The following is a 13,101-nucleotide window of genomic DNA, read 5'->3' as shown; positions in this document are numbered from 1 at the left end:
GAGACGTGTTGAACTTGAACTAGTTCCTTTTTTTAAACTGAACTTTTCAAGATCTGAAACATGCCAACAGTAGAGATCTGCCTTCCTATTCAGGTTCACTTTTAAAAAATGAGGAGTGGAACATACCATTCCACTTAAAAGGAAAGCAATGAAACGTGACAAAATTGTTGGTTGATGGTTTTTGGGTTTTTAAAGAAACTGGTTGAAGGTTGCTACACATGCCAATGTATTGAGATTTACCAATGTTATATAAAGGCAATCTATGATTGCACTATGGATATTTTTGTCTGGAGTGTCCATTATTTCTCTCCCCTTCCCTCCACTTGAATGCTTATAATATCAGCTGAAACAGGCAATTGCAGAGACTTCCTGTTGAGGTGGATTTCATCACAGTTGGACTTCAGTCTCACAGCAGATTTTTAAGCTGAGTATTATTGTCAGTCATAAATTGTTCAGACTGAAGGTCATCACAACAGGAACACGGAAAGGAACAAAGCTAAAATATATCTAGACAAATACCCTGGCCGGTATCAAAACGAATGGATCTTTTTTACTTATTGCATGTTATATGGGAGAATAACCATTACAGTTGATGATATCAGAGAATCGCCATTACAGCATGTAGTTTAGCAAAGCCCATCTAATTTCAAGGCAACTACAGCCTTAAAGGCCACTTTATTGACAACAAGTTTATTATAGCTAAAGACATTATAACTGGGTAATTTGGGTATCATTTTATTAATTGCATTGTACTTTATCTTCGCTATTCATTATTGTAGTGTTTTATACGCATGAAACTACTTCGCTTCTTGCAATATTTTATACCAGGGTTGGGTAGCCTTCGGCCCTTCATAAGTTGTTAGACTACAACTCCCATCATTCCCAATGATAATATGAATCCTCTCAAGGTGCCTCAGGTTTCTTTAAACAGGTAATTGCTGACCAACCCCCACTGCACATACAGACCAAATATTCAGTATGGGAATGCAATATAATATAATATAATATAATATAATATAATATAATATAATATAATAATATACAGTAACAAGGGAATGGCTGTCCTAATCTGTTTTATTTATCCTCTGATAGACATGTTGGGGGATCCAATCTGCATCCAACACATACAAAACGATGGAGGGGCATTAGCACAGCCATTCCCATCTTACAAAAGACAAGAAAGGACGTGTATGTGTGTGTGTGTGTGTGTGTGTGTGTGTGTGTGAGAGAGAGAGAGAGAGAGAGAGAGAATTAGCCTTGAAGAAACACTTGGAAAACTATTTCTCCCTTCCTTTTTAACACATGGTTGTTCCTGGATTGGGTTAGCTTCACCACAGTTGTCCATGCCCTGGTAATCTCAAGCTTGGATCATTGCAATGCACTCTATCTAGGGCTACCCTTGAGGGTGGTTCAGAGGCTGCAGAATGCAACTGCTAGGTTGCATATAACACCTTTTTTGCAGCATTCGTCGAGGCTGCCAATCCGCTACTAGGCCAAGTTCAAGGTTTTTCTCACTAACATTTAAGGCCCTATACAGCTCAAGGTCAGGTTGCTTGGGGGACCACCTTATCCTTCACATTCCACATGAACCACTGCATTCTGCAAGTGGTTTATTCAGCAAGTGCCCAAAATATCAGAAGACCATTCCACAGTCACTCGGAAGAGGGCTTTCAGTGGGGTTCTTGGAACAGCAGGTTCCCGCTATCTCTACTTTCCAGAAATAAGAGCAGCTGGAAGAAAATATCTCTGCCTTAGCTTTAAAAAAACAATACAGAATGAACATAAAGTTATTTCTGTACTGTTTTTAGAACTACTTTAGCTGTGTTTCTGATATGCTTGTAAGTTGCCTTGGCAGACGTGTAAAAGGTGATGCAGAAATTACCTATAATTCATAATAGCATAATAATAGATCATTATCATCTATATATCTAATAGCATATATTATTCTATAACAAGTTGTGTGTGTGTGTGATAAATATTCTTGCTAAATCAATAAACAAAAATATCTGTCCATTCATGATGGCTAAAGAACAAAGCCAGTCCAAGTCCTTTTGCTGCCTAAGATGAAGGACAAGATCGCATTCCCCCATCCAGTTCACATATAGAAGCTGGTGACAGGGCAGCATCTCAAGGCTCACCTGAGGCTGGCAGGCTAACCTGGGCGATACAGAGCAGACCCAATGGCACACACAGCTCTGACCTTCAACACCTGTTGACACTTCCCACCCTCAACACCTGCTGCGTGAGGCAGCTGCCTTCCTCTGCCTAATAACAGGGCTGGTGTTGCTAGAGAGCAATTAAAGAACTGGCTTTTTTTTTCAGTCTTTCAGAGAGCCATTAAAAAGAGTCTAATTCTCTGTTGGGCTTTTATGAATGCGAACAATTAATACGCTCAGAATAAATGACACAGAGCATAACTGGATTGTGAAGCCTCTCCCCATTTATATATTCGTCGGGAGAGTGCAAAACTCTTGTCTTTACCAAAGGACAAGTGCATGGCTCAAGTGTGTTGAGGGTCACTAACTTCTGGAGAGTGGGCTTGAAAGCAGAATACAGATTGTGTTTATTATCCGTCGCACGTGGTTGTGAGAACGGGAGCAACCAGAGACATTTATTCCTGCTGGCCTAAAAGGAAACCTTGAAAGAAATATTCTCTATACAGTGGTACCTCAGGTTACATACGCTTCAGGTTACATACGCTTCAGGTTACAGACTCCGCTAACCCAGAAATATTGCTTCAGGTTAAGAACTTTGCTTCAGGATGAGAACAGAAATTGTGCTCCGGCGGTGCAGCAGCAGCAGGAGGCCCCATTAGCTAAAGTGGTGCTTTAGGTTAAAACAGTTTCAGGTTAAGTACGGACCTCCGGAACGAATTAAGTACTTAACCTGAGGTACCACTGTATTTATTGCATTAGAAAAAGGAGCCAGCCAGGTCTGAAGGGACTTCTCCTCTGGTGCAGGAAAAAAGGGAGCAGTAATTTGGCAGCCCTGCCCTACAGTCTGTGCTACCTGGTCTCTTGGCATGAGAAATCTGTCTCAGAAAAGACCTTGGGGTAACTGTGGAAGAATTGCAGTTGGGTGCTGTGATCGCACCCGAAAATACAAAGTGTAGTCCTAGCAAAGCAATTGGAGAGTTGAGTCCCAGTGAACTTGGAAGGGATTCCTTCTGAGCAAACAGACAAACAGACTGGGCTTGCTTACATCCTCGTGCATCTGATTTGGCTCCTCTGTTTGCTTAACTGCCAGGATGTTCAAAACTTGGGAGAATTAATGGCCCGTCCCCTAATCCATTGGTGCTAACATCAACTAATGATAGGAAAGGAGGGGAGGGAGAGAGAGAGACTGATGTGGTCTAATGTGTTAAAAAAAACAACAAAACAAAAGCACACCACCAGTCGTGTTTCCCCTTCATAAGCCTTTTGCTAGGCATACATGAGGATGAAGCAATAAATTAATGTTCTGTAGTGGGGGGGGGGGGGAGAGCACCATCATTCTGCCATCTCCCCAGGGCATGTCCTAGCCAAACGGAGGCTCTTAAAAGAGGAACTTGAAGCAAACCTGTAGGGTGTTAGGAGTGCTTTTCCATGTCTCCTGCTGATGGGCCGATTCCCCGTTGCCCAAGTCCCAGGCTCTCATTCACACCCTTTGCTTCCGGGCTGCTGGTGTTCCTCGCACGTCCTAGGAGCCTGACAGCGTGAGCCGCTGCTTGACCGCAGCCTCATCCCAAGCCTTGGCCTTACTGCTGATTAAGACTTTCGTAGCTGGGCATCTGAGGGTTACGCGGCCAAGCCACCCCCTGACTTTCCTCCGAGGTCAGCAGGAAGCAAGTGTGCGTTTTGTAACAAGAGATCTTAATTAGACGGTGGTCGTGGGTGCTACTGCTGCTGTGTCCCTAGCCTGGCTGAGGCTAAGGTTGCACAGCGCCCCCTTGTGCTCACTTGTTTTACTGCCGCAGGACAGTTTGGAGCTTTAAAGCGGCGTTTATTTCCTCTGTCGAATTCCCCACCCCATCCCCTTTATTTTTAACTGAGCAGTAAATTCTGTTGTTCCTGCAGTTGAGGCCAGCCTAGAAAGCACGGTGTGTGTGTGTGTGACGGGGGGGCTGGCCCTGCACGCTCCATTGATCATTCAGGTCCATCATTGTTTTCTGTGTTTCGTTAATAACTGTGTCAGGAAAGAACCCGGAGGAAAGCAAGAAGCTTAAAAGGGAGCTGGAATTCCGCCCCACCCACCCCCGTTGCAACACAGCAATGAATGAGAAACGGCGATGCCAAACTAGCCATCGACGCCGGGAGTTTCTAGGCAGTTAACTAATCTAACGACTTCCACCCCATATGCAATCAGAACAAAATGTTATGGAGATAGAATTTAAACAGGAGGGAAGATGCTTATTTCTAAAGCGCTGAAAAATCTGTACGTTGCATAACGTTGCAGCAGCATGAAATACTGAGCAGAGGATAGAAAGAGGGTTTTGCTGTTAAGAATGCAGAAAAGGGATTTTAACAAGAAAGCAGAACCTGCAACAACATGTTGCTCTGTAGTTCCAGGAAGTCTGCCATGTCTCTCCCCCCACTCCCAATACTCCATTCCATTCCATCCCTCCCAGTGTTCTTCCTTGGCCTCATCACGCAACATTCTATGGCCAATGAGCGTGCTCAGTCCTCGCTGGCATGTTTTGAGGTCTTCCCCTCCCCACAGGTTTTCTGAGGATCGTCCAATCCCCTGCAATGCAGGAATATGCAGGTGTCCCATACAGGGATCAAACCTGCAACCTTGCCATTATCAGCATCACACTCTAACCAACTGAGCTGGTTTATTTTATTTTATTTTTACTTCTGCAGACCTTGGCATTGCTCCTCCTGATCCCTCCTTCTTATACATAAGTGGTGCTGTTTGGGCTACATAAAGATCCACACTTGCAGAATGAGATTGTTAATAGTATATAGGATTCAAAAAAATGAATCTGAGCAAGATTTAGGGAGAATCATGGGCACCCATGGGGGGGCAGGAAGGGGGCTGTTGCTCACCACTCAGATGAACCATAATTTTCAGCTTTTTTAAAAAAAGAGTTTGTTTCTATGATTTGTAGAACCTGAGATATGAGACAAAACGTACAGGCACTATTCTCATCCCCCCCTGACAGATTAGCCTGCTCCCCATTTTCAGTGTTTTACTTCCCCCACCCCCTAGAAAAACTCCTGTGGGTGCCCATGGCAGTAGTATCTTTCAATCTGTAAAGTAGCAGAGGATTTTGTTTAAAAATGGGGATCGTAGAACCTTCAGCATTTGTTTCTAGCATTATAATAGCTTTCAGCATTTCAGAGTGACATTTGTCCAGTCAGCCATTGTCACAGCGATCAGTTACATTTTCCTGTAAAGCAGGGGCAAGAAACAGAAGTTGTTGGTTTCCAACACTCCTCAGCCCCAGTCAGCATGGCTCAGCAGTCAGGAATGTAGTCCAGCAGTGAAGTTCCTGCTTTTCAAGTCATCCCAAACTTGGGTCTCCAGCTGTTTTGGGACTACAATTCCCATCATCCCTGACCACTGATCTTGCTAGCTAGGGATGATGGGAGTTGTAGTCTGACAACAGCTAGAAACCCAAGGTTGGAAAACCCTGCTCCAGATGAACTTTCAGGAAGACCAAGATATAGGGATGAGAGGCCTCTAATTATGAAGGCCTTCTATTAAGTAGTGGCTACAACTGAACTGACCTTTTTGGTGCTGGCCCCTGAACTTCTCTATTTGCTTCTTAGCTGTGTGACAGAACCAGAAAGAAGTCCATCCGCCTTGCCATTCCATTCGGACAGGCTTTTGGTGGCTAATGCTTGGTCATCTTTGGTGCCAGGCTTATCACGTTGGCCCCATGTTGTCTTTCTGTTCGGAATTCTATTTGCATTATTAAAGTATTTTAGGTGAACTCCACTTTGGGAACCATTGACAAGATTGAAAAAAGAGGGCTGAAATAATGCATACATTTAGTTTTAAAGCCTGGTCTGTTGCTAACAACAGCCTTGATCTCAGACATTAAGCAAAGAAACAAATCTGGTATACGAAGGAGATTTTGAATAAATTTGATTAAGAGGATGCTCCATTTCAGGATGATGGTGGGTGTGCTTTTTTATAGAAGCAATTTAGGTTTAGACATCACAATGATTTTTTAAAAAATGGCATTTTTCATTTCATGAAAAAAAAGCTGTGGGCCCCTGCTCCAGAATGTGCTCCTGATCTAGAATGGAGAAACTCACACCAGTTTCCTGGTGCAAATTGCCCCCTGCCTGGCTGCTACTTGCACCTCAATGTGCTGTTTGCAATAATCAGCACATTTGGGGACACGCAGAGGACTTTCTGCAGGAAATTAGTGCTGTATCAGGAGTATATTCCTGCTATGGAGCCCATGGCTGCATTTCCCCACACATAAAAGAATAAAGGTGGTCAGATTAGGTATGTACCTACCATAACGTATAGTTGTTACTTCAGAGCCTGAACTATACCAGTCTCCCTCAAGCTTCAGAATGTGCTCTGCTGCCATTCTTCATATACAGTATGTGAAGGATCAGTGCTGGAGTCAAGTGGAAAGCCTTGGGGCAGTGGAAGATGCCTTCTTTTCTCTTCCCTAGGGTATAGCTCAGAAGTTCGAGAAACAGCACCTGAGAAAAAAGCAATCTGAGCCTTAGATGCTAACGTTGCTCTTTTCCTTGTATGAGCAAACATGAAGACAATTTACATCTTTTCCAGGTGTTGTGGAAAGATTTAACTGGAAATTTAAAATGTTTGGGGTGTTAGGGAAGGGGTAGTACCTCTGGTGGGGAACACATCATGCTCCTTCTGGGGTAGTTGGGCCACCTTTGGTCCCCGCCCTGCACTCAGCTCTCACCTGTGGCTCCTACAAGCTGTCAGCATGTAACAGCAGCCACACCATCTTGTATCTGTGAAGCGGAGTCTAGTCCATTAAAGCTTAAGCCATAATAAAATTAGTTAGTGTTTAAGGTGCCATGGGACTCTTTTGTCAGATGTTTTCTGCAGCAAACTAACATGGTTTTCCAAGTGAAAATATACCTTACAGGCTTGTTGTAAGGCTGGGTTGAGGAATCCTTCAAATGTTGCTGGACTCCAACTCCCATCAGCCCCAGCCAGCATGACCAATGGTCAGGGACACTGTAGTCCAGCAACCTCTGAAGGGCCACAGGTTCCCCATCCCAGCTGTAACTTGCTATGACATTTGCGCACATAAAGGTATACAAATAATGCTAGTGATGGTGATTCAATTTCACACGGTCAGTGCAGGGTGTTGTTTTCCTGAGCAACAGAATGACAGGTGTTCCCCATCCACAAAGACTGCACAGAGGAGTGGGCAGTGGAAGCGCTCTACGAATGGGACTGTCAACAAGCAACATCGCCAAGTGACTGCCTGCCTGCTTCCCTTTCCACTTGCCCCATTGGCGCCAGCTCAAAAGCAGCCATAGTCAAGCCTGAAGGTATATCAAGGAAAGGCTTCAGATTGCACATAACAAAAGAGCTGGCTGGTTGTGATCCCCTTGCCAGTTACTAAAGTCATACAGCCACCCAGGAAGAAAGGTGCCTCAGTGCAATCTTTGGTGCCCGGAGGAGGAGACCTAGGCGGTAGAGATCTGATAACTCTGCTCTCCTGGCCTGAAGCATTCCACAGCCTCTTTAATCATCGTGGGGCTATTAAAACAGAGACGTCTGGCAGGAGTGGTTGCTGCACCTGCCAGGTGATTATTATATAGTTATCTTCACTCATATGGTTGCATGGACCTTCAATGTTGCACAGTGCTACGGTTGCCTTATTGCAGGGGTGAGAAACCTGGAGACCGAATACAGACCTCCGGGGCTCTCTGCCTGCCCCTCAGGGCTCTCCCAGCCCATGTGCTTCCAGACTGCACCTGCTCATTTTCCTCTGCTCTTAGACTGCGTATTCTTGAACAGTGATAGTGCTTCGTTTGCTTTGGAGGAGGGTAGGGAGATGGAGGCTGGGGGCAGCAACCTCTGCCCTTTTGCATGGAGGGAATGTCCAACACAGCTCACCCATGGCTCCACCCACTTTTGCTTCTGACCCCGCCCACCACCGTCATGTGGCTGAAGTTCGCCCTTGAAGTGTCCCTTGGGCTGAGATTCCCACCCCTCATTGGTCAACTGAAAACAACCCTGTGAAGTTGCTCATTATTGACTCCCTCTTTTTGGTGGGGATGGCAAACTTCTAGCTGCTGCTGTTCATGGCTGAATACTAGTCCAAAACTTATTGGACATCAAGGACTCAGCCACTGAATAACTTCTCAATGATCACATGAGAGAAATGTGCTTGTGGTGGAGTTGAGAACTTTATGGTGGAACTCATATCTGAAGACCCCCTTGCCTCCCAACGAAGTGCAAGCCTCTAGTCCAGTTGCTCACTACTAAATCTCAGGATGGCAGTAAAAGAGAGTTGGTCGCTTGCATACTTTATGCTGATAGAGTTGTGTGTTTCTCTCCCCCCTGCCTCCCTCCCTCCTTGGGAGTGAATTTCTGACATGAGGCTAAACATTTCATTGACAGCTATAGTCAAGCAGGGATAGGCAACACAGTGCCCCCCAGATGTTATTGGACTCAAGTTCCCGTCAGCCTCAGCCAGCATGGTCAATAGCCAGGGGTAATGGCAGCCGGATTTCTCTCTGCCACAAACTCTCCCAGATCACTAAGCTCTGTTACCTCTTCAGTTTCCAACACCTCCTTCTTCCAGTCTTCTCCCTCTGACCTCTCACTGTTGTCCCACCCCCAATCCCTGGGCTCTGAGCCTTCTGCCCTTGGGGGTTCCCCAGCTAGTTCCTCCCACCATTCCTCTGCACCCAACCAATCCATTAAAGGTGCATAAACGTAATTTAAGCCTCTGGACTTGATGGTCTGAAGGGCTCCACTTGTTTAGATAGGGATGTATATTGTTTCACTCCTTTCAATGATAAGCTGTGTTTGGGGGTCCTCCTGTTCAGTCTACTGCATAGGGCCACAGACTCTTGCCCCAAATGCCAACCCAGAATGCACTGGTGCATGCTGTTCTTAAGCAAAAGGTGGCCATGGCCATTGCCCAAGTGAGAGACCAAGGGAGCCTTGTGTGAGCCAAAGTAAGCTTCATGCAGTAAATCCATGATTGGACCTCTCAGTCTATCTTACTGAAATGCAGCTGGGAGGGCTGCCAATGTGACTGAGGTAATAAAAGAGCAGAATCAGCAGCCCATCCATGCAGCCCACAGAGCCAGTGGTTAAAGTGTCAGACTAAGACCTGGGAGACCAGGGTTCCAATCTCCAGGTGGCCATGAAGCCTTGGCCTAGTCACTGCTACTCGGCCTACTTTACTTCACAAGGTTCTTGTGGAGATTAAATGAGAACCATGTATTCCACCATGAGCTCCTTGGAGAAAAAGGTGGACTAGAAAAGCAACAAACAAACGAACAGCAAGCTAACTGCAGCTTGAGGGCTGGGGAGGAGGTGTTTGAGAACGCGCCATAGTGGAAGGATAAAATTACACACACACAAACACCACTGCCCTGACTATGGCCAAAATTGCTGGCACTCTCTCCCTCACATAGCTGCATTTCAAGACAGGCCATTCTTGCGGATCTTCCACATAGATTGGCCCTGAGCTTCCTGGAGGCAGAGTGAAACAAATATAGGTGAAACAAATGGACATTATGGAGCAGGCTGTATGCCTTTCTGACCCACCCACCATCAGAAATAGGTAGGAAAAGTGTGCGCAGAGCTGTGGAGAGTGGAGTTGTCTCTTCCACTGTCCAAATCCCATTTTGTAAAAATGCAATAATTCCTTTTTTTCTAGACAGGAGGAAAGACGCATTAAAAACCGTCAGCAGAGTGCAAACAGTCCATCTTTTCTCCTTATCTCTTTGAGATTATCAGGTGCTGCTGGGTTTTTTTGGGGGGGGGAGTTAACAGTGCTGTGGAGAGGTAGGAAGGGGGTTATTTCTTTCTTCACCCCTCTAAGGCTAATCTTGCCTGCTTTCATCTGTCACAGACAAAACAAAAATCAGAGAGACCAGCGATGCTTCCTGGACATTTGAGACCTCTGTGGTCTCTGCATCCCCCCTTAACACACACACTTGCTTGGGATGGAGGGGGAGGGGTGCCAAGCATCCAGAAAAGGAGCAGGGAATGGGGGGCAGCCAGCGAAGTGTACACTTTCAGCCCTGTACTCAAAATTCATCTTTGAGAAAGGAAGGGGAAGGAGGGGAATGTTTATTTAGGGATATTGAACATTAATGGGTTGAGATAGTCCTCTTGTCTCCTTTCCCACATATGACAAACAAAGAACATTTTCTGGTGCTTTTCTGCATGCAGCCGTTAAGATTACTGAAAGAAATGTGCCCTGTGTGAGGCAGCCCTGTTAGCAGTCCCCTGCAGGCAGTTAATTTTGTAGGCCTGCCCTTCTTTAATAAAAACCAGTCCTTTCATACAGAAGAATGGTACATCCACTTCTGCCGCTAGGAAAACCATGCAGGCTCCCAGGTTACACAGAGTTCTGTTCTGACCCTATCAGTTTCTAGCAGCAAATGGCACAAAAAAGCTGCCCTTCTAAGCACAGCCAGGTCTGTTGGTGTGACTTCCCTCTTAACTTGCTTAAGATTACAACTTCATTTAAAAACAAGTCTCACTGATTTAAGGATTGTGTCATTATCGCAGGGCGGATCTACATAGTACCTGATCTGTGCAGTAGCTATTTTCCCTGTGGTTCAACAGCATTCCTCACATGGCAACAACTCCCGATGACCCAGAGAAGTTTCCACACCAGTGACATACTCTTCTCGGTACACCCAGCAGTGACGTAGAAACTTCTTGCACTGTTTGTTTGTTTTTAAATGTAGGTAGTAGTTCCTATTACATGTTACAGAGATAGTCGAAAATTGCAACATGTGGAAGCAGTTGCTCAGGTTATGTATAGATCAGCCCTCAAGAAGACTGGTAAAGTGAAGCCAAAGAACAATGACTAGTATTTCATGTTTATTTTAGCATCTACATACTAGATCAGGGGTGAAGGGCTGTGGTCCTCTGTTGCTGTTGCAGTCCAACTCCTATCTGCTCCAGTCACATGGCCAGGGGGCAGGTTCCCCATCCAGGGGCATCTTACCCATAGAGGCTAGTGGAGCGGGGCGGCGGGGCACCAGGTTCTGGAGGGCGCCAGGGAAGAGGCGGAGGCTGGACGTGCTGCTTCCCAGCATCAGCTCGCTGCCCTCGCCATACCGCATTGAAGCAGTGCCGCACCTGGAGCCTCCGTCTGCCGTGGCCACCGCGGCACAAAATGGCCAGCTGAGCCGGGAGGTGCCGCGTCCAGCCTCTGCCTCTTCCCTGCTGGAGGAGCTGCCCTCCAGCTGCTGCCTGCCTCCTCGAGCCCCGCTGGCAGCACCCTCCTCCCTAAAAAAACTCTGGGAAACAGGGGGCTGGGTGCCGAAGGGAGCTTTGCACCATGGTGCTGGATATGCTTAAGACGGCCCTGTCCCCATCCTTTGTTAGGTACTGAACATAGAACAGAAGTGACAGCAGCTGGGATAGCTCAATTGGAAGAGCACAATACTCTGAAACTCAGGGTTGTGGGTTTGAGCCCCAGGTTAGGCAAAATATTCCTGCATTGCAGAGGGTTGGACTAGAAGACCCTTGTGGTCCCTTCCAACCCTACAATTCTATGATTCTACGACCCACCCGCTCATAAAGTGTGCGACAAATGACAATAGCACCTGTGTGCAATGAAATCCTATGTTTGCTTAGAAATAAGGATTGCTGACATCAGGGAGAGTTTTCAGTGCGTTTACCATCACAGGGTTATTGAGTTGCATCAATGAAGTTTAAGGCTGCACAGTCACTTGCACAGCTGAAGAGACAAACCACTCTATAAAGTTGGAACTGGAAAGTGGCTTGCCTCTTCAGCATGTGGTGGAAAATTCAAAGAAACATTTGTTTGCAGCATAGTTTCAAGGTCCCCTTGAAACTGTACCAAATACTTGTATATCATTGAATTCACAGAATTGTAGAGTTGGAAGGGATCATGAGGGTCATCTAGTCCAACCCCCTGCAATGCAGCAATCTTTTGTCCAGTATGGGGCTCGAACCCATGACCTTTAGATTAAGACTCCCATGCTCTACCAACTGAGCTATTTGGCCCAGGGATCACATTTTTGGAAACCATTGCTTCATATTACACAGGACAGGCATGGCTCTGAATTACCGGCACTGCTTCCTTAATTTTTATTTAAAAATCACTGATTTCAGTCAGGGAGAAGGCAAGCAAAGGAAAAAAAATCATAATTCCATCTCCATGTTATCACCTTCACAGCCCACATCTTAAATTTACCTGGGAATAAGTTCTTTTTTACCTTAGCACCAGAGTTGATAATAGGAAACGCTAGTCAAGTGTGGGTGCAGAGGGATAATGGCCAAACTAGCAGTACCAAAATCCTCAACCTATACTTGGAAGTGAAATTGACTTTCAATGGGATCTCTTACCTGTGAGGAGGCCACGTTCAATCAAGTTAGGAAGCAGAGCATCACGCACGGAACACGGGCATGTAGTGTGAAGGGGAAGAGCCTGGCACACGGAGCCATTCCTTGGGTACCAATGGGACCTATTGCTTCCCAGGCGCAGTGGAGAGGCTCACCAATCGTCACCCTTCGGGGAACCTCTTTTGATGCGCCAAATCCAAACATTACCCGTGTCCCGTGTGACTCTGAACCGGTGGTTAAGAGCGCGCGTTTATGGTCCATGGCGCCAGAGCTTTGCTGCAGAAACAACTTAAAAGTGGGCAAAAGTGGGGATTGCAAGAATGTCGTGCGTTGAGCGAAATGCTCTTCAACCAAGGCAGCGCGTATCCGTCCATTTCATAACATTTATGCACCTTAAAAACCCCACAGCGGTTTACAAAGAGAGAGAAAAGCAGCCTGAAACTTTTGGGTACACACGTGCACGAGATCGGGCTGCTGCTCGTCCGTCTTCCGGGCTTCCGCCAACTCGTCTGGAGAGGCTCCAGCTCCGTGATTGGGGAGCCGATCCCCGCCGCCGCCGTGTTTTCTGCGCGGCCTGTGGGCCGTCGCTCGCTCCCTGGCGCC

General features: G+C 46.3%; 1 long non-coding RNA gene across 1 annotated transcript; it reads right to left on the bottom strand.

The window, feature by feature from the left end:
• Window positions 1-5,098: 5,098 nt before the first annotated feature.
• LOC310845590 lies at window positions 5,099-13,044 on the bottom strand. The gene is made up of 3 exons (XR_014564851.1): window positions 12,502-13,044; window positions 6,454-6,647; window positions 5,099-5,371 (listed from the first exon to the last, which is right to left on the bottom strand). It is a non-coding gene; the product is annotated as an uncharacterized lncRNA (long non-coding RNA).
• Window positions 13,045-13,101: the final 57 nt, after the last annotated feature.

The sequence above is a fragment of the Podarcis gaigeae genome, assembly GCF_964106915.1.
Source record: "Podarcis gaigeae genome assembly, chromosome: 5".
Lineage (NCBI taxonomy): Eukaryota > Metazoa > Chordata > Lepidosauria > Squamata > Lacertidae > Podarcis > Podarcis gaigeae.
Note: the sequence above shows the minus strand (reverse complement) of the source record. Positions and strands in the feature narration are given on the sequence as shown.